The sequence below is a fragment of the Apium graveolens genome, chromosome 5 (genome assembly GCF_009905375.1).
Source record: "Apium graveolens cultivar Ventura chromosome 5, ASM990537v1, whole genome shotgun sequence".
Classification (NCBI taxonomy): Eukaryota; Viridiplantae; Streptophyta; class Magnoliopsida; order Apiales; family Apiaceae; genus Apium; species Apium graveolens.
The window spans coordinates 248,237,310-248,256,583 of NC_133651.1; positions in this window are offsets into that span (position 1 = coordinate 248,237,310).

Sequence of the window (19,274 nt, forward strand, 5' to 3'; positions counted from 1 at the left end):
CCTTCTTAATCTATACCCTTCCTGGTTGCTCCATATAGGTTACGTCTGGTTGCATGTCTATGCGCTCCTATGCCCCTATTTGTCTGGCATCCGAATTACACTTCCTTAACATTGATACGTGGAACACGTTATGACTTGCTACATGTTCTAGGGTAAGGCTAGCTCATATGCTAACTTCCCAATACTTCTTAATATATCCAAGGGTCCAACAATTGGTGGACTTAGCTTTCCTTTCTTTCCGAATCTCATTAATTCTTTTCAAGGGAATACTTTTAACAATACAAGGTTGCCTCCTTCCTATTCTTTGTCCTTTCGTGTCAAATCGACATACTTCTTATGTCCTTCCTGGCTACTACCAGTCGTTCTCTGATTAGATCTATTATATCCCTGGTCCTTTGGACTACTGCGGGTCCGAGCATCTTGCGCTCTACAACTTCATCCTAACATAAGGGAGATCGACATTGTCTTCCCTCAAGGATCTCATAAGGCGATACCTCAATACTGACATATGATCTATTGTCGTAAGAAAACTCAACCCGTGTTAAGTGATCATTCCAATTTCTTTCAAGTCTATTGCACAGACTCTCATTATAGCTTTTAGCATTAGAGCTTTTGCTTCTCACTACCCATCCTTTTCCAGTTCGTAGTCGCTACTACCTTCCATTCCTAATATTATACTAGTTATATTTTTGCTCGTTAGCGTTCTATAACCTTTTAATAACCACGTCAACCTTAGTATCACGAATGTGTTTCCATTCTGAATACTACCACAACTTTATTACTCCTTTTTCAGCTGTTTCTATTTCCCAAAGTTTGATCAATCATATAGAAGTAAAGGAATTTGTTGAGAGATCACTATGATCATGAACACTTGTTATATCACATAGTTAGTACAGAAGGTGGCCAGCCTTTAGTACTTGACAAGCAATTAAACAATAAATGGTATCCTACTAGGCTTCTATCACACAGATAGATAGTCATTCGGCAATACCTCCCCTTCTGGAAGGGTTGTTCTTCTCAGCTTACATGAAATGAAAAGAAGAGAAAAGAACGAATTGAAGAGAATTGTATATATGAAAAAAAAATATACTGCCACAAAATATCTGGCTTGGAACCTACCTCTGAACTATAGAGGTTTGTCATAGGAGAACAAAACATATGTATTTATATCAACATCAAGTATTATCGCATCGCATTTTGCATGCTTAAATATTTTTTTGCTATTCCGTCCATCACTCTATGGACCCATGCTCTTCCTCGAGCTTATACACAATCACCTTTGAAACTCCCTTGATATCGAAAATCGAATCTGGGATCTCATTCTAGACATCATCGTTACTAGAATTCTATGCTTGCGCCGCAACCTTCCTCATATAGTAATACAACTCTCTATTGATAAGAAAGAATAAATATTCACTAGGTAGATACTCTACTTAATTAGTTTATCAATGATAACTTATTCACTACCAGGACCCGATTAGTGGTACTCAATCTCAACAACCATTCAAATACAACTCTCACGGTGGTAATCAGCTCACCACTCGCAGAATCATTGCTGCCTTACTATGGTCCACCACTGACCCACTGTAGTCATTCATTTTCCCTGAAGTCTTAATAGCTAACCATACAGAGTCCATACATCTCGTATCAATTTCTTCTAAGGAGGTAACATAATCACCAATCATAATTCATGAAGAACACTCCAAACTCTGACGTACTTTCAGGACATGAAGTAGATAAAATTGCAGAAGAGTTTCAGTCAAAGCAACGATAGCAGGTTAATACCATTCTTAATCATATGCCTTCGATAGAAGACTTAACTCAAAGGTTTGTTTGGTCCTTTTTGGAATATGGTCCTGGCTTATTCTCAAGATAGTACCTTCTAAGATAGATAGCCCGTTCATGGCGATTACACAAATTAAACCTTTACCAAACTACTATTACGGTTGGGTATTGCACAATCATCAGAAGGAATGTCAATCTTCCAAACCGTAATACAACCTTCACAGCTTTAACCATCATCACTGTATTCCTTGGCACAAGCGCCTATAATTATCCTCTTACCTTTAAAGTGTCGGCCACCTCTTTGGCCTTTCCTGATAGTAAAATTTCCTTACAGTCAATGTCATTTTAACCACCTCCAAATAAATTTTCTACCTTATTTCAATCACAGCTTATGTGAAGATGTTTTCCTTAAAATCTGATGAATAAAAAAAAAATTACCATTTGTTTTCCATAAGTTATTGCCTCAGTCTTTAGAGGTTAATCACTGTCACGACTGACTCTCAATCATACTTAGAACATCTTTTTATCTTAAGTCCTAATTGCCCTGAACAACTTCGACCATTACTGGTTCGATCCATACCTTCTCGTAGTTTAACACGTGCCCCACTTGGCATCATTATAATTACGTCATATTTCCTTTATCAACATTTCTATTTTTGAGAATTTTGAATTTTACCTTTCTCCTTGTAAAACCTCTAAGGTTATCCTTCAATCGTTCCTCATGTATTCCCTAGATACAGGGCATATCAAGATACCATTTATTAATACCAGAATCATTGTCTATATACTTCTGAAAAATTTCTCCACTGATTCTTAAAGGTTGTTATTACCTTAATCATTTCCAATTCATACTGTCAAAACTCACACTATCCCTATTAAGGGTGAAAATCCAACTTTTATGCATTCCCTGAGGATTCATTTTAAGTTACCGATGTTCTATCCTTAATTCCACCTTTAAAAGGTACCTGCCTTCTTCCATGGATAAATCAAGTCATATATCCCTGATAAGGGTGTCTTATTCAATCATTCCCACCTCGATAGTCTATACCTAACTTCATAATAGCATCCTTATTTAAATTGAGGTCAATCCATATGGCCTCCAAAAGATAACAATGGTCATCCGCTTTTCTTTCCTGATTTGGTAATGATAACATGGATGTTCTGGAAGATATTGGTCATGTTCAACATGAACTTCTTCTTAATAATTCCTTATGTACTTTTATTGTTTATCTCAACAGTCACCTCAATGTTGGGATATCTTTCATACCTGGCGTCTCCCTTTCTGGGTATCATGCCACCGGTCTTACACTTCCCATTCTTGAAGGTCACTTCCTTCATCCAATTTTCTTTATTTCTTACTTCCTTGTCTCCTTAGTCTATCCGCGTCTCATTATTTACCCTTCGAATTATCTCAAGGTTTCATTGAATTCTCCCAACTTACAGGGGATAATTATATATGTATCTCTTATGCCTTCAACCATCTATTTTAACTCATGGTGAATCACCCTCATCCTGACGATTATATACATTTCTATGTCTATTGCTACGAGTCTTTAGGGTTTCCTCATACCCAACTCCCTTATCATACCTCAAACTCTATTGCCTTTATATTCCTTTCCACTTCAGTTTCTTTTTATTTTCCTTTCTCTTATCATTATTTCATGAACTAACACAACATAAGTATTGATTCCAAACATCCCGTCATTCTGGATTCGTGTCCTCAGAACGAATCTTGATAACTTTTACAACTTAGATTCATAATTCATCATACTCATCCATTTTTGTTCTAGCTCCAAAGCTTTTACACTATCTCCTTATCTTTGGGAATTACTTTCCCGAAAACAATTGACTGAACTTAAATCAGTTTATTCTAACCTCTGGCTCCGTGCCTTTCTTGGTCTTTCACCAGCAGGTGGTATCTCTCTTAGGAGGGCAAGTGACAAAAACAGTCTTTTGTGGTTCATCAATCATTTAGAATCTCAAATGATTCCTATATTTCCTTTAGCCAGGCTCTTGCCTCGACTGGGTCAGCTTGTTCCTTAGAACTCTAAGAGCTTAGCGACTTAAAGGTCATGAAAGAATTTCCTACCGCATTGTTTCCTCAAGGTGGTGGTTGGGGATAATAGTCTAAGTTCTTTTTAGACAGGTCCATGAATTGCCGTATAGGAGTACCGTCTCGGGTCTCCTTTCCTTACTCGACTTTCTGTTTTCTTAGTATGAAATTTTTCATCCTTCTCCCATACTTGGGATTATCTTATACGTTAAAATCCTCATTTTCCACTTCATTATGTTATGGGTTCCTTCTATCTTGATGGCGTCCTCCCTGACTATCACATTCAGGGTTTGCCCTTAATCTTATTCCTTGAACTATGACTTTCATCTAAGATCTCATCTTTAAGCTCTTGAACATTTGGAACCCAAATTCTATAGGAATACCTCATTATTCCCTTATCATTTTTCTCGGTATTAATCTCATATCTATTTGTTGGCTCTCTACCTTCATTCTTCACTTTTTCTCGCACAATATGTTCTTTTTCGATAATTCGGACTGTATTGCAATCTCAAACAACTTTTCGGTACCGGCTCCGGTTACCTTCACTACTATTTCCAAAATCTCTTATAAACTCTCCCAAAGACATTATCATCTTGAGTCTCTCCTTTTTACTAAGGGCATCAGCCACCACATTGGCTTTCCCCGAATGATAAAGAATCTCCCAATCATTATTCTTGATTAGCTCTAACTGCCTCCTCTGGCATATGTTGAGCTCTTTCTACGTGAAAATGTACTAGAGCACTTATGGCTTAGGTAATTCTCGCACTTCTCTCCATACAAGTAGTGCCTCTAATCTTTAGGGTAAAACTATTGCCACGAGCCTAAGCTCATGGGCGGGGATATCGAATTTATATTCCCTTAATTGTCTTGACGCGTACGCGATTACCTTACCGTGCTGCATAAGCACGCACCCTAAGCCCTTGTGCGAAGCGTCACTATACTTCACAAAATCTCCTTTTCCATCCGGCAACGCCAGTATAGGGGCCGTCACCAACCTTTGCTTCAGTTCTTGAAAGTTGTTCTCGCATTTCTCTATCCATTCAAACTTCTCAGTCTTACGAGTAAGCCGCGTTAAAGGGGGCTACTATCTTTACAAACTTGAACGAACCTCCGGTAGTGATCGACCAATCCTACCTCTGGTAGTTGACCTAACCATGGTCATCAATTCATCAGTGGTCCTTTATTCATTCTTGTCAGGATCCTCCATGGGATCCTCCTCAGCAACTATCCCTTCTAGGACAACATCCTCAATATCAACATCATCCGGTCCTGCGTTAGGACGCTCTATCGGATCCACAATCCGATCTCCAATTAGTAATAAAACATCATCGCACTGTTGCTCCTCAACCTCAGGGTTCGGATTCCCGCTACCATATACGATAACGAACTACGCTTCTATCATGATATTTATAAGGGTTCCCATAAGGGTTTTAACTATCAGTACTACGTTAGGTAGCCCGACTATGAACTTGGCAAGAGTTCTTATCATCTTAGTGAACTTATTATCTTAACGTCACATCATCTCTGAGGTTTATAACGCTTAGCTCTGATACCACTTCTGTAACACCCCCAAATCTGGGGTCGGGGATCCGGGTTGTCACGAGTTCCATTTCCCTTAATAACACCCAATCTTAATAATTACTCAACTACTCTGTACTGTGACCCCACAATAAACACACACACCACACGTTATAGTCTCAGAGATGAACATCCAAAAATAACCACAAGTCATTTTATTCCACAATTATATGTCAATACACCCTAACAAGGTTTCTGAATAAATTTACATTTCTTTGCCATTATTACAATTCATAGTTATACATAAGTCTGGTACATCATAAGTTGAAAACCTAGCCTATTGGTAGTTCCTACCTCAGCTACAGCGACATCCACGCCTACAGGAAACTGCGGAATGTTTCCTATCTGCCTGCGAATTGGGAGCTTAGTCATGTTCATCTTTTCTATCTGTTGTTGTGTGATGAAAGAAGAAAGCAAGGGTGAGCAGCAAGCCCACCAAAATAATATGTATAATGATTAACAATATGAGCCTTCTCATAGTACTCATGAAAGTCTTGGTCAAAAGAAATGAACCAAGTTTGATATCTTAATGCGATGAAGTCGCAAAATATTTAGTATATATACATATATACTTTTCAAAATATTGGAAGTCCTCTTCCATGCATAATATACACAGAGTTCCGGTGTATAACTGTATAAAAAATATCGTTGCAAGGTGATCTCATATATCTAACCTTGTCTCAACATTTTTCTGAAAATCTTTGTCATTCATAAGACAATTATTAACTAGATATAAGTTTAAAAGATGAAGTTACCAAATACTTCACTCCACTTATATCATTTATAAAGCTACTTGAACTACCATTGTTCAAAGTATAATGAGCTTTCAACAGTTCATCACATAGATGAGACTACAAGACAAGATTTGAATAGATTAAATCTTTAAAATATTATTAAAGGAAATGAAGTTATGATATACTTCATTAAGTTCTGATATATATATATATATATATATATCCACATATACATCTTCCTTTATACATTTCCTGAAAACCTCTGTCATGTGAAGTATGAACAGAATTGCAATATCCAATAAATTTGGAAAGGAAAGAATTTTGGCATAAACCTGATATCTTGCTGATCAGGCAAAGATACCAATAAGTAACCTTTTCTACTAGTAGATGGACGAATTCCCCACTGGTCATCACCCTGGTCTCAATAGGACCTTATGCTGGACTGCCACTCAGCCACTTATGCATTTGATGGACTCCCACTGAGCCACTTACACTATCATGGACGCCCACTGAGCCCATGTTGCTTATGCCGACTCGATAGATGGATTTACTTCCCGAACGTTGGGTAAGTAATCAATTCATTTACCAAAACTGCAACCTTGTTGCGAATATAAAATACACCACAGAGCCGGATCCCTTAGATTTTTGAGCGAGTATTCAAGTCCCCTTAAAATGGAAGATCTTGAATTTGAAAATAAGTTTTGGGATCCGCTCTACCCTTTTTAAATTCATTTTGAAGACTCGAAAACATTTTTAAGAATGTTTGGAGTAATGCTGATTTATGAAATAAATCAGTCCCAATTATGAAAGAAATATCTGAATATTATTATTTAAATAATATTCCCATAAAGAATAATGGAGGTAGAAGTTGGAAAACTTATACTCGAAATGAATAGCAATACCTCGAATGAATATTATAAATAATATTCATTAAATAAAATAAAGGAGTCATACATCCTCAAATGAATATTCAAATAATATTCAATAATAAAATAAAGCAGTCATAAGTCCTCGGATGAATATTTGAAATAATATTCAATAATAAAATAAAGGAGTCATAAGTCCTCGGATGAATATTCATAATAATATTCATTAAATAAAATAAGGTTATCGAATAAACCTTATTCGATTAATAGTTTTGAAAACTATAACCATATATATATATATAAATATATATGTATATATATACATATATACAAAATCTACTCGGGATCCTCGACTCCCGGTTTTAGAAAATGTTTTCACCTTTTGGGTCCTTATAATAAGGGTATATGCAAGTTACCGCTATCCTCTAGCATAGGTATTATCAACTGAATCAACAGATATATATAGCAAGAATACGAAACAGGCATGCATATATATATATATATATCATAGCAGCATGCTTCAATATATTGCAACATTTGCTAATTAACCAACATGCATCTATTGCAAGATAATGCAAATACATATATACATCACAACAACAGTATAACGGGTAGAAAACTTGCCTGAGCAACTTGGGGTGAAAAAGGCTCGGGACGAGTCTGGTAACCTATAAAAAACAAGTTGGAATTAAACCAAAGTCACTTGTAAATCTATACTCTAACCAACTCAGACTCTAACGCTCGTTTTGTGCTTACTGATTCTCTTAAGTCACTCGAGTACCCTCGGCTCCACCATTTTTTAATAATTTAACCTTTACGAGTTTTAAGGTGATTCCTTCGCGAGTGTCTTACCAACTACCTAACACACTTACCATAAATGTTTCATACATTAATTAACCCTTTTTGGCCTTTAACCTATGTTTCAAAGTAAGGCGAGGGGAAATGTTTCATTCGCGAAACGCCGTTACTTAAAACGGTCGTTTCTCCTAAACCGTGCATCGGAATCGAACGAACCACATATCAAAACGAAGCTCGTAACACGAGCTATCTAGACATGGAAATGGTCATAATCTAGCAGGGGGTTCTCGGGTCCTAATGTTATGCACAAAAACAGTCTAAAGAAAATCGGACGTTACGACGACTATGTTTACGTGGTTTCCCAAATTTAAACCATTCAAAACCAACCACAATTCAACCCCAAATCAATCATACAACCAACATCCATCCAAAACACACTCCAACAGCCCCATCAAATCAATGTTACCAATTCATACTTATTTCTCAATTATGAACTAAGAGTTTTACTTAAGTTCATTGACTAATTAACCAAGATTTCCAACTCCAAAAATATCACAAAATCAACCAATCTCTAAACACACAATAATCATGCCTCTCACCAACTAAAATACTCATAACAAGCTTTAACATGATTACACACCCATTACCCTAACCCTTCATCTAAACATTAGGAAATCTAAACAACAAAACTTAAAGCTAAGATCATGAAGAGTTATACCTTCCTTGATGCTTTTAATCCATGAAAGATCCTTGGAATGCCCATGGAAGCCTTAATCTAACCTCCTACAAGCTTGTTCTTTCAAAGAAATCAAGAACACAAAAATTAATTTCAAGAAAGTACTATTCACCATCTTCTTTCTTGATTTATAGAAAAAGATTGGCTTGGAATTAGAAGCTTAAACTTATAGGAAGTATGTAACTTAACTAGGAGAAGCTAGGATAATTACCTTGCTAAATAGTAAGTGGAGGAGCTTGGACTTTCATTTTTTAAGAAAAGAGGCCGAGAGCTTGAAGAAGAAAATGGGGGTTTTGTGTTTTTTGATGAAAATGAAATGTTTTGGCTTGGTTGGTTGCTTTTTGTCTTGTTTTTGGTTAATTACTTTTCTAGTCTTGACTTTGTGTGGTTTTAAATCAACCACATCTCCTTCCCCTTATGCCATGCTTATGTCACATTGCTATGTCATCATCCCTTCTAATCTCTTTGATTAGCTTCTAATTGTTTGCCTAATGACCGCTGATCTGTTATACGGTTCGCTTAACTTTCGTTCTCGTTTATCGTTTGAAGGATCATACCCGGGATCTTATTACTTAGGTTCCCTTAACCTTTCTCAATACATTATATTCCTTTTTATGATCCTCTATTATAATCCTTTAATTTAAATCTTTTTTATCCTGTTACCTTATACTCAATTCTCTCCGTATCTAGTGGATTTCCGGGAAAATCAAAGTGTTCGGATTTGGATTCTGACGATCTTTACATACACTTATATCCCATATAAAGTACTAATAAAATCTCAAAATATCCATATCAGAACCCCTACATAGTGTGGCATGAAAAGTTTTCTCATTCAACAAAAACACTATTCATAAGGGTTTCAAAAATTTCCCAAAAATTGGGGTTATTACATGATTGCTGAAAAGGGTTGGATTTCTTTTTATGAGTCACCGGAGGCGGTTCCGATGAACATGGTTCGCGAGTTCTATATGAACGCAAAGGCTGAAAAGAATGGGTTTTCTATTGTGCATGGGCTAACGGTGGATTATTATCCTGAGGCGATTCTCCGTGTGATTGGGCAGCGACAGCGGAAGCCCACGAAGGAGAATTGGAATGAGAAGCCCTCCGAGGAGTTTGATTTGGATTTAATTTGTGCTACTCTCTGTTAACCGGGCACGGTTTGGAAGTTCAAGACTGGGACTAATGAGTATCGTTCTTTTTCGGTGATTATGATGAACAGGTATGCCCGTGCATGGAATGCCTTTATTTGTGCTAATATTTTGCCTACTTCACATGCACATGGGGTTACAATTGAGCGAGCAAGGTTATTATGGGGTATTTTGAATGAGGAGTATTATGTGGACCTTGGTGAGTTCATCTACCAAGGAATTCTGAAGTTTTTGAGGGGAGCTAAGCACATGAACATCCCTTATGCATTTACTGTCATGAAGTTATACCGAGCAGTGGGAGTTTATTGGCCTTCTCACGAGCAGATGCAGATGTCGGCCGCTCCTATTGATTCAGGGACTCTGAATGCGATGCAGGAGTTGACGGATGGAGAGCCCGAGGAGCATGGGTTGAGTTATCGTCTTCCAGGAGGACGTCTAGTAGCTGGTGCTACCATGGCTAGGTCGGGGCGTGATGAGGCAGGCTCTTCTAGAGCTCAGGAGGGTGCTGGGATGGTTGATGCCCAGTATAGGAGGCTGTCGAGGAGGATGAACGTTATGTACGAGATGCAGAGTAGGTTTGCTCAGGAGCTCACCCTTGCACTTGGGACTGCTTTTAGAGGCCTTGGAGCTGACATCCAGTGGCCCGTTTTTGTTGAGGACTTTGCTTATCCGCCTCCTGATACTCCACCCTCTGAGGGTGATGATGATGATTTCTCCGAGTAGGTATACCCTGAGTTCCTTTCTACTACCTTCACTGGGGACAGTGAAAATTTTAAGTTTGGGGGTGGTAGTTAAGGAATATTTTTGTGTGTGTGTCATATAGTTGCATATTCATGATAGTTTAGTTTATATAATTGCATATTTCTGCCATATAGTTTTTTTTTATTTTATTTTATAGCTTTATCTATCATGTCATTTAGCTCATGCATTTACCATGATCCCTTTTGCGTTGCTTTACCAATTGATTTGTGATATTGATGCGAGTGTAGTGATAGCGTTAGAGTGATGTTGAGTCTTGTAGGATGACATACATGCTAGAAACACTTGTAATTTCACTAAGTCTTAGAGTATGCTTAAGGACTAGATTGTTGTCATGGTTTGATGGTTTTTGAGGTTAATCTATTGATTATGCTTAGAATTTATAATAGGTCCTTAATGATAAAAGGCATGAAAAGAAAACATTGGAGTAAAAATTGGAATTCATTGTTAATTGTGGCTAGGCATCAAATGGCTAGTAGCCGGCTCGTATTTTTATGCGAGTAGTCTAGGGTTGAGCAAGATGGAGCGAAATGCACTTGCTCAGAAAGTTGAAAAAAAGAATATAAAAAAATAAAAAAAATAGGAAAAAAATAAAAAGAAAAAAAAAAGAGTTAATGCATAATTGATCATGAGTGGGCTCTTTGGTATTCGAGTTATTAAGTTCTTAGGGGACTTTGTGCCTAGTTACCTAAGGCTTTTATAGTCTGGGATCCGCTAACCTAACGCTCGCTAAATGGATGCCATTGTATAAATCTTTTGTGGACCTCACTCATTGCACGGTCAAATAAGCATTGTTGTTGTGTTGAATAAAAAGCATGATTCCGTAATAAGCTCCAGTAATCTTGAAGTGTTATAAGTCATTTTGTGCCTAAAATTTATTCTTCGCATAATCACGTGATTGCCTTGACGATAGTCGAGTTATGATAATTGATCTAGTTTTGAAGCATATTTGTTAAGCATCCGCACACACCACGTTTCTGGTTGTATGTTAGTTTGCATGATTTGATTGATCTTTAGTCGCCTAATTGCATTTGTTCAGATGTCGTGAATTGGTTGGTATAGTCATAGTGAGGGGGATCGCTGCATTTCATATAGATTGCATTCATGCATGTTTTTGTTTTGTTTTTGAGTCTGTGACGCTTGAGGACAAGCATCGATTTAAGTTGGGGGTGTGATAAGTGGCATTTTATACTACTTAGAACGTCTTATAATAGCTTGAATTGATGTCTTAAAATCAAGTATTTTGTGCATTTGATGCGTTTTTCTAGTGTTTGTGCATTTCAGGGTAATACTTGTATTTGTGGAGAGATTTCATCACGAATAAGCCTTAGCATGTGCTTGGCATTGTAAGTGGGAAGTTAGGAGCAGAACGCCGCAGAGAACGGGTGAAAAATAATTAATTTTCTAGAAAGGTGTTGGGCGCCCGCTCAGCCTAGCCGAGCGGCCGCTCAGGAAGCTGGGCGCCCGCGCAGGATTGCTGGGCGGCCACTCAGAGGTGCGAATTAAAAATCTGATTTTTAGAGTTCTTGTTCTGCTGGACTTCTGACTTCTTAGATGGCTGGGTTTTGTCGGGATTCTATATAAGTAGTTTTCAGAGACGTTTCACGGGTGTTGAATCGTGGTATTAATTGAGGAGCAAGGAGATAAGGAAGAAGACCGTTTTAGCACATCGCAACGAAGAGGAAGCATAGTTTCTTGTGATTCTTTTATTCGTTGTAACAGTGGATGCTAGTTTTCTTTACTTTGAACCTATTTACTCTTTTGACGTACTCTGGTTTAATATAAGTAGTTTTATTAATTATTCTCATGTGTTATTATCATGTTTTCATATGAACCAATGGTGACGATGAGTTCAATTATGGGCTAATCGTGATCATGGGGTCGTAACGGATTTGCTATGGAATTCTTTAGTTAGTTGTTTAATACCTTAGTGTGTGATGATTGTATGATATCTAGTATTGGTTGTGCTTATTCGTCTTATGTGTGTCGCGAACATCTAAGATAGGGTGTTAATCTATTGTGAAGCGACGGTGGATTTTGAGATTTAGAACTTGTCATGCTAGCATAGGTTCATGTATGTGTATGCATGATTAGTGGGTAACTCTAACCGTTTTACTTGCCCTGTGTAATCATAAGGAACAACTTGTGCTTAAATCGTTATGTTGTCAAATTCTGTAGACATATAGGGTCTCAACATAATTGATGACTATTCAACTTCTATCTTAATTGTGGGTGCTTGGTAGAATGGTATTAGTACAACGAAAGTTGGGTTTTATCAGTTTATTGTTGTTCGATTAATATCATCACTGTTACATGCTAAGGGTAATAACAATAACTATTGAAGGAAGTAGTAATAAAGTTATGATCTCAAGTGTGTTTAATATTGTTAATTCAAGTGTCTGTTAAGTGTTTAATTCTCCTAGTTAATTCTAGTTAATAATTAGTTAATCAATTATATATGTTATTGTCTTAACATTGAGAAGTAATCATACATTGGTGAGTAAGTGTTAATTGAGCATAATTAGTCTGAGTCTCTGTGGGAACGAACTAGAAAGTATTCTATATTACTTGCGAACGCGTATACTTGTGTGTATTATTAGCACGTGTTTTCCGCCCTAACAATGATGACTCAGAAACTGAAAGTATACCTGGGATGGACCCTGATGAGGAGATGATGAAGCTGTGTGCTCTTATGGTGAAAGGAATCATAAAGATTGCATACAGGAAATTCAGGAGAGGAAAGATGTTTTCCAGGAAAGGTTCAAGTTCTGATAAGAAAGGGTTCAGAAAATCTGAAGGCAAAGGAGGAAAGTCTGACAGAGGAGATTACTCAAATGTTAAATGCTACAATGAAAGGCCACATATCTCCTGATTGCATAAAAGGGAAGAGTGACAAAGGCAAGGCTCTTTTCACAAAGAAGAAAAGATGGTCAGATGCTTCAAATTCTGAGGATGAGGAAAACTATGCCTTGATGGCAAATACTGATAGCAGTTCTGATACTGCTGACTTAAAGGGCAACAGGAAAAACATCCTAGTTCTGGACAGTGGATGTTCAGGACATATGACTGGAAATAAAGCCCTGATATCAGACTTTGTGGAGAAAGCTGGCCCAGGTGTTTCTTATGGAGATGGCAACATTGGAAAAACTCTGGGATATGGAAATATCAATCTTGGAAATGTCATTATTCAAAAAGTAGCTCTGGTCTCAGGACTTAAACACAATCTGCTAAGTGTGAGTCAAATCTGTGATAGAGGTTATCATGTGGATTTCTTTGAAGAACATTATGAAGTTGTAAGCAAATCTATAGGCAAAGTTGTTCTGAAAGGATACAGCCATGGTAACATTTATGAATCCAAGCTTTCAACAAGTACTGATGGATCTGCAATCTGTCTGTTAAGTAAAGCGTCAATTGAAGAAAGCTGGGATTGGCACAAGAAACTCTCTCATTTAAATTTTAACAATATAAATGAACTAGTCAAGAAAGATCTTGTGAGAGGACTGCCAAAATCAGTATTTGCTCCTGATCGCCTTTGTGATTCATTTCAAAAGGCAAAACAAAGAAAATCTTCATTCAAGAGCAAGACTGAATCATCAATTCTTGAGCCTTATCACCTACTACATGTTGATCTATTTGGTCCAGTGAATGTCATGTCTATTTCAAAGAAGAAATATGTTATGGTCATAGTGGATGAGTTCACCAGATACACATGGGTGTATTTCTTGCACACAAAAAGTGAAACTGCCTCTATCTTGATTGATCATGTCAAGCAACTGGATAAATTGGTCAAAGATTCTGTGAAGATCATAAGAAGTGATAATGGCTCTGAGTTCAAGAATTTGATCATGGAAGAGTTCTGCAAAGACCATGGAATAAAGCAGGAATTTTCTCCTACTGGAACTCCACAACAAAATGGAGTTGTTGAAAGAAAGAATAGAACTCTTATTGAAGCTGCATGGATTATTCTTGATGAAGCAAAGTTGCCAACCTACTTTTGGGCTGAAGCTGTGCAGACTACTTATTTTACTCAGAATGCAACACTTATCAACAAGCATGGAAAAATATCATATGAGATGGTGAAGAAAAAGAAGCCAAATCTGAAGTATTTTTATGTATTTGGATGCAAGTGTTTTGTTCTTAAGACTCATCCCGAACAACTATCCAAATTTGATTTAAAAGCTTATGAAGGAATTTTTGTAGGATATCTATTTTCCACAAAAGCCTTCAGAGTCTACAATTTAAGAACAAGGGTTGTCATGGAATCTATCAATGTCTCTTTTGATGATAAGAAGATTACTGGACTTGAAGATTTCAATGATCATGATCAGCTGAGATTCGACAATGAAGTTTTAAATTCTGATTCTGTAAATCCTAACAGTCTAAATCCTGATACTGCAACCTCTTATGAATTAAACTCTGATGTTATTGAAACGGTGGTGACTATGCCTAAGGAAAATGCACCTGTGCAGGGGGAGCATACTGATGATCCAACCACATCTCAAGAAGCACTAGAATCTACAACAGGCTCTTCAAGTTCTGATTCATCAAGTTCTGATGGGCCAAGTTCTGAAAATTCTGGAAACTTGTGTTCTGATATTTCTGGAAACTCAAATTCTGAAGGATCCAACTCAGAGAGCATAATTTCAGGGGGAGCATCATAAAAGGTTGATGGAGACATAATGGATCATGGGGGAGCATCCAGTTCTAGAAATAACCTTCCATCTGCAAGGAAGTGGACTAAAGCACATACACCTGACTTAATTATTGGAAATCCTGATGCAGGTGTCAGAACTTGAACAGCTACATCAAATGAATGTCTCTATCATTCCTTTCTTTCTCAGACTAAACCAAAGAAAGTGGAAGAAGCTCTTTAAGATGTTGATTGGGTGCAAGCAATGCAGGAAAAGTTAAATGAATTTGAAAGAAATAAAGTCTAGACCCTAGTACCAAGACCAAAGAACAGGTCTGTTGTTGGTACAAAGTGGGTGTTCAGAAACAAAACTGACAGTGATGGCATAATTACAAGAAACAAAGGAAGGCTGGTTGCAAAAGGATACTCTCAACAGGAGGGAATTGATTATGATGAAACATTTGCACCAGTTGCTAGATTGGAAGCCATAAGGATATTTTTGGCTTATGTTGCTCATAAGAAGTTTAAAGTCTTTGAAATGGATGTGAAAAGTGCTTTTCTTAATGGAGAATTGGAAGAGGAAGTATATGTTGAACAACCTTCAGGCTTTGTAGATTCCAAATTTCCCAATCATGTCTACAGGCTTGTAAAAGCACTTTATGGCCTTAAACAAGCTCCAAGAGCATGGTATGAGACTTGAGCTCAGTTTCTTCTGGAAAGTGGAATCAACATAGGGACTATTGAAAAAATACTGTTCTACCTCAACCATGGAAAGGACTTACTTTTTGTGCAAATATATGTTAATGATATCATTTTTGGTTCTATAAATGACAGACTTTGTAAGACGTTTGCCAAGCGGATGCAGTCAAGATATCAAATGAGTATGATGGGAGAACTTAACTATTTTCTGGGCCTTCAAGTCAAGCAAAATGAAGAAGGAACTTTTATTTGTCAATCTAAGTACACCAGGAATTTGTTGAAAAAATTGGAATGCAAGATTGTTCAAGTGTATCCACTCCTATGGCCAATGCAATAAAATTGGATAAGGATACTGGTAAATCAGTAGATATTACTGATTATAGAGGTATGATTGGTTCACTACTCTATCTAACTGCAAGTAGACCTGGTATCATGTATGCTACCTGTCTTTGTGCAAGATTTCAAGCAGATCTAAGAGAACCTCACTTAACAGCTGTGAAAAGAATTTTCAAATACCTTAAGGGTACAGCTGATCTGGAATTGTGGTATCCTAGAGAATCAGACTTTAAGCTAATAGGTTACTCAGATGCAGATTTTGCAGGATGCAAAATTGACAGGAAAAGCACAAGTGGAAGCTGCCAATTTCTTGGAGGCAGATTGGTTTCTTGGTTTAGCAAGAAACAGAAGTCAATTTCCACATCAACTGCAGAAGCAAAATACATTGCTGCAGGAAGCTGTTGTGCACAGATTCTTTGGATGAAGAATCAGTTACTGGATTATGGGTTAGAATTTTCTAAAAATCCCTATTTACTGTGATAATCAAAGTGCTATTGCTATGACAGGTAATCCAGTTCAACACTCAATGACAAAGCACATTAGCATTAGGTACCACTTCATAAGGGAACATGTGGATGAAGGTACAGTGGAATTGCATTTTGTTCCAATAGATCAACAACTAGCAGATATCTTCACAAAACCACTGTGTGAAGCTACTTTTACAAGACTGGTAAATGAACTTGGAACGGTTTCAGGTTCTTTATCTAAATCTACTTAGTTTATGTTCTGATACATCAGACTTTATGACCAGTATTTACAGATATTACTATCTTTGTGTATTTTGTGCTTAAATTGAAAATTGGTTAAGTGTTGATTGTTGTCTGATGTGAAATTCTAAACTCTGATAGTGATATGAATGTTTCTATGACTATTCAATCCAATGAGGATAACTGTGCTAGATGCTGACCTATTAGTCTTTAATGTACTAAAGATCCCATGTTTGAAGTAATTGTTTATGTGGAAATCTTTTAACACAAGCAAATTCTGATATTGAGCTTATTTAAATTTACTTTGTCTATCTTATTTCTAAGTCAAAAACTAGAATAAATGCTTCGTATCTGTTAAGTTCTGATGTTAGTAAATCTGATGGATGTACTAAGTGCTGATAAGCCTCACTTATCAAAAGAAAAAGAAAAGAAAAGAAATAAATATCAGGTACTCCTTTGAGATCTAGAGTAAAAATGTGGAAGGGAAGACCCAAGTGCATTGCTGGTATTAAGTAATATGCATTAGAAAAGCAAAATAATATTTTCTTGGTGACTTTTCACACTCTATGATTACTGGAGAAATACTCTGATAACAGCATAAATTCTGATAAGCAGTCGTGACTCGCTTACACTGAGAAGCCACTGTAAAATGGAATTTCAAAAGATGCATAAAATGAGCACAAAACAGTTGAGGTGGACTCATGCATGAACTTATTCTAAAGTAGACTTCTGAATAATAACAGATTTTGAGCAAAGTTCTTAGTTATGCCTTATTTCTAAGATGTACTGAAGTGAATCAGACTTTACTCTTTGTCTGATATTTAGCTTAATGCACACACTTACACTCCATATGAATGATGAAAATTACTGTGGTGATAAATGTTGTTTTAGATAAACAGTCTATGTGTCAGATTGCATAAATTCTAAGGACAAGTTCTGATGGAAGTTTTGATGATTAAGTTCTGATGTAACCATATCAGTATTTGTGTGAAGAATTACAGGAATACACATTCACTTTTCGAGTTAAGGAGCCATATTCTGATGACTTTTAAATCCTGATAATAATCAAGTTTTGATGCTGACGTGTCAGTATTTATTTACTTGGTTTATTTTTGGTCATTACTTGAACGATAATATTTTTACAAGATATTGGTTAATGTGAGATAAAACAGTCATCATCATTATGGGCTAGTGGTTTGCGTGTCTGTCTTGAAAAACTGCATGCGCACAGTAATTATTATTATATTCCGTGCACATTAACTCTGGCTTTAGATCTTTTACTGACTGTTATTATTACACATCAGTCTAGGGAGTTGAGGGGTCATTATTTATTCTTGTAATTTTTAACCAGTCCTCGCGTTCCTTGGTATTCTATTGGCTATTTAAACCAACCATTCATTCCAGCCAAAACATCTTTTATTTTCTCACAAACTCACACTCTTTTTATTCATATCAACAAAAATGGTCTGTTTCAACATGTTCCTGAACTATGAAACCTTCAACATCGAGTTGAGTTGTGATGAATGGCAACAGGAGTGGCATGTCACCGCCATTCCTGACGAGCTTTGGGACTCAGTTCCACAAGAGGGTCATACAGAACTCTTGTTCTTATCAATGGAGTATCACCTCCATCTTGATAGGTTGGAAGAGGAAAGGAGAGAAGCTCTCTGTCAGCAAGAACGGATTATCCGTCTTGCAGTGCTCTTAGTCAGCAGCAGAAGGAGTTAGTCGTTAGGTCTTCTTAGATTAGGACTAAGGCTGTTGATGTTAAGAATCGTAGAATAGGACTATCTTGTAATTTTTGCATGTAATTGCTAAATTTTATCAAATGTAATCATCAGATATATCAATGAAATTTTCTTTAATTACAAGATTTGTTCTTTGTTTCTCAAATTATGTGACTGTACATGTTTAATTGTAATTTATTAATCTTTACTTCATCGACTTTTAATTTTATTTTGTGATGAATGTTTTGATTAAATTCTGTTGATTTGAGGAAACAACTGAGGAACAGGTTCCCATATCAGAACCTACTGTTGTAGAAGCTAAGAAGGTTTCTTCTCAGAAAGACACTGTAACTGGGAGTTCTAGGCCCCTCAAAAGACTTAGAAAGTTAAATTCTGATGATAAAGCTCCTACAGTGTCTCCACCTTTGAAAAAGTTAAAGAAACAGAGAGCTACAGGGACATAGTTGAGTCAGATTCAGAGGATGTAGTGGAAGCAACTAAGGAAGGAGATCAAGAATCTCTGATCTCAACAGAACCAATGGTTATTGAATCACTTCCTTCTGCACAACCAGAAACTGTTCAAGACAGAATACCTACACCTCCTATGTCACCTATAGTTGATCCAGTACATACTGAAGAACCAGGTACAAGTGCTGAAATTGATATTCATAACTTGATTGTGCCTGAGGTGTTGTACTTGGAAGCTCCACCAATTCAA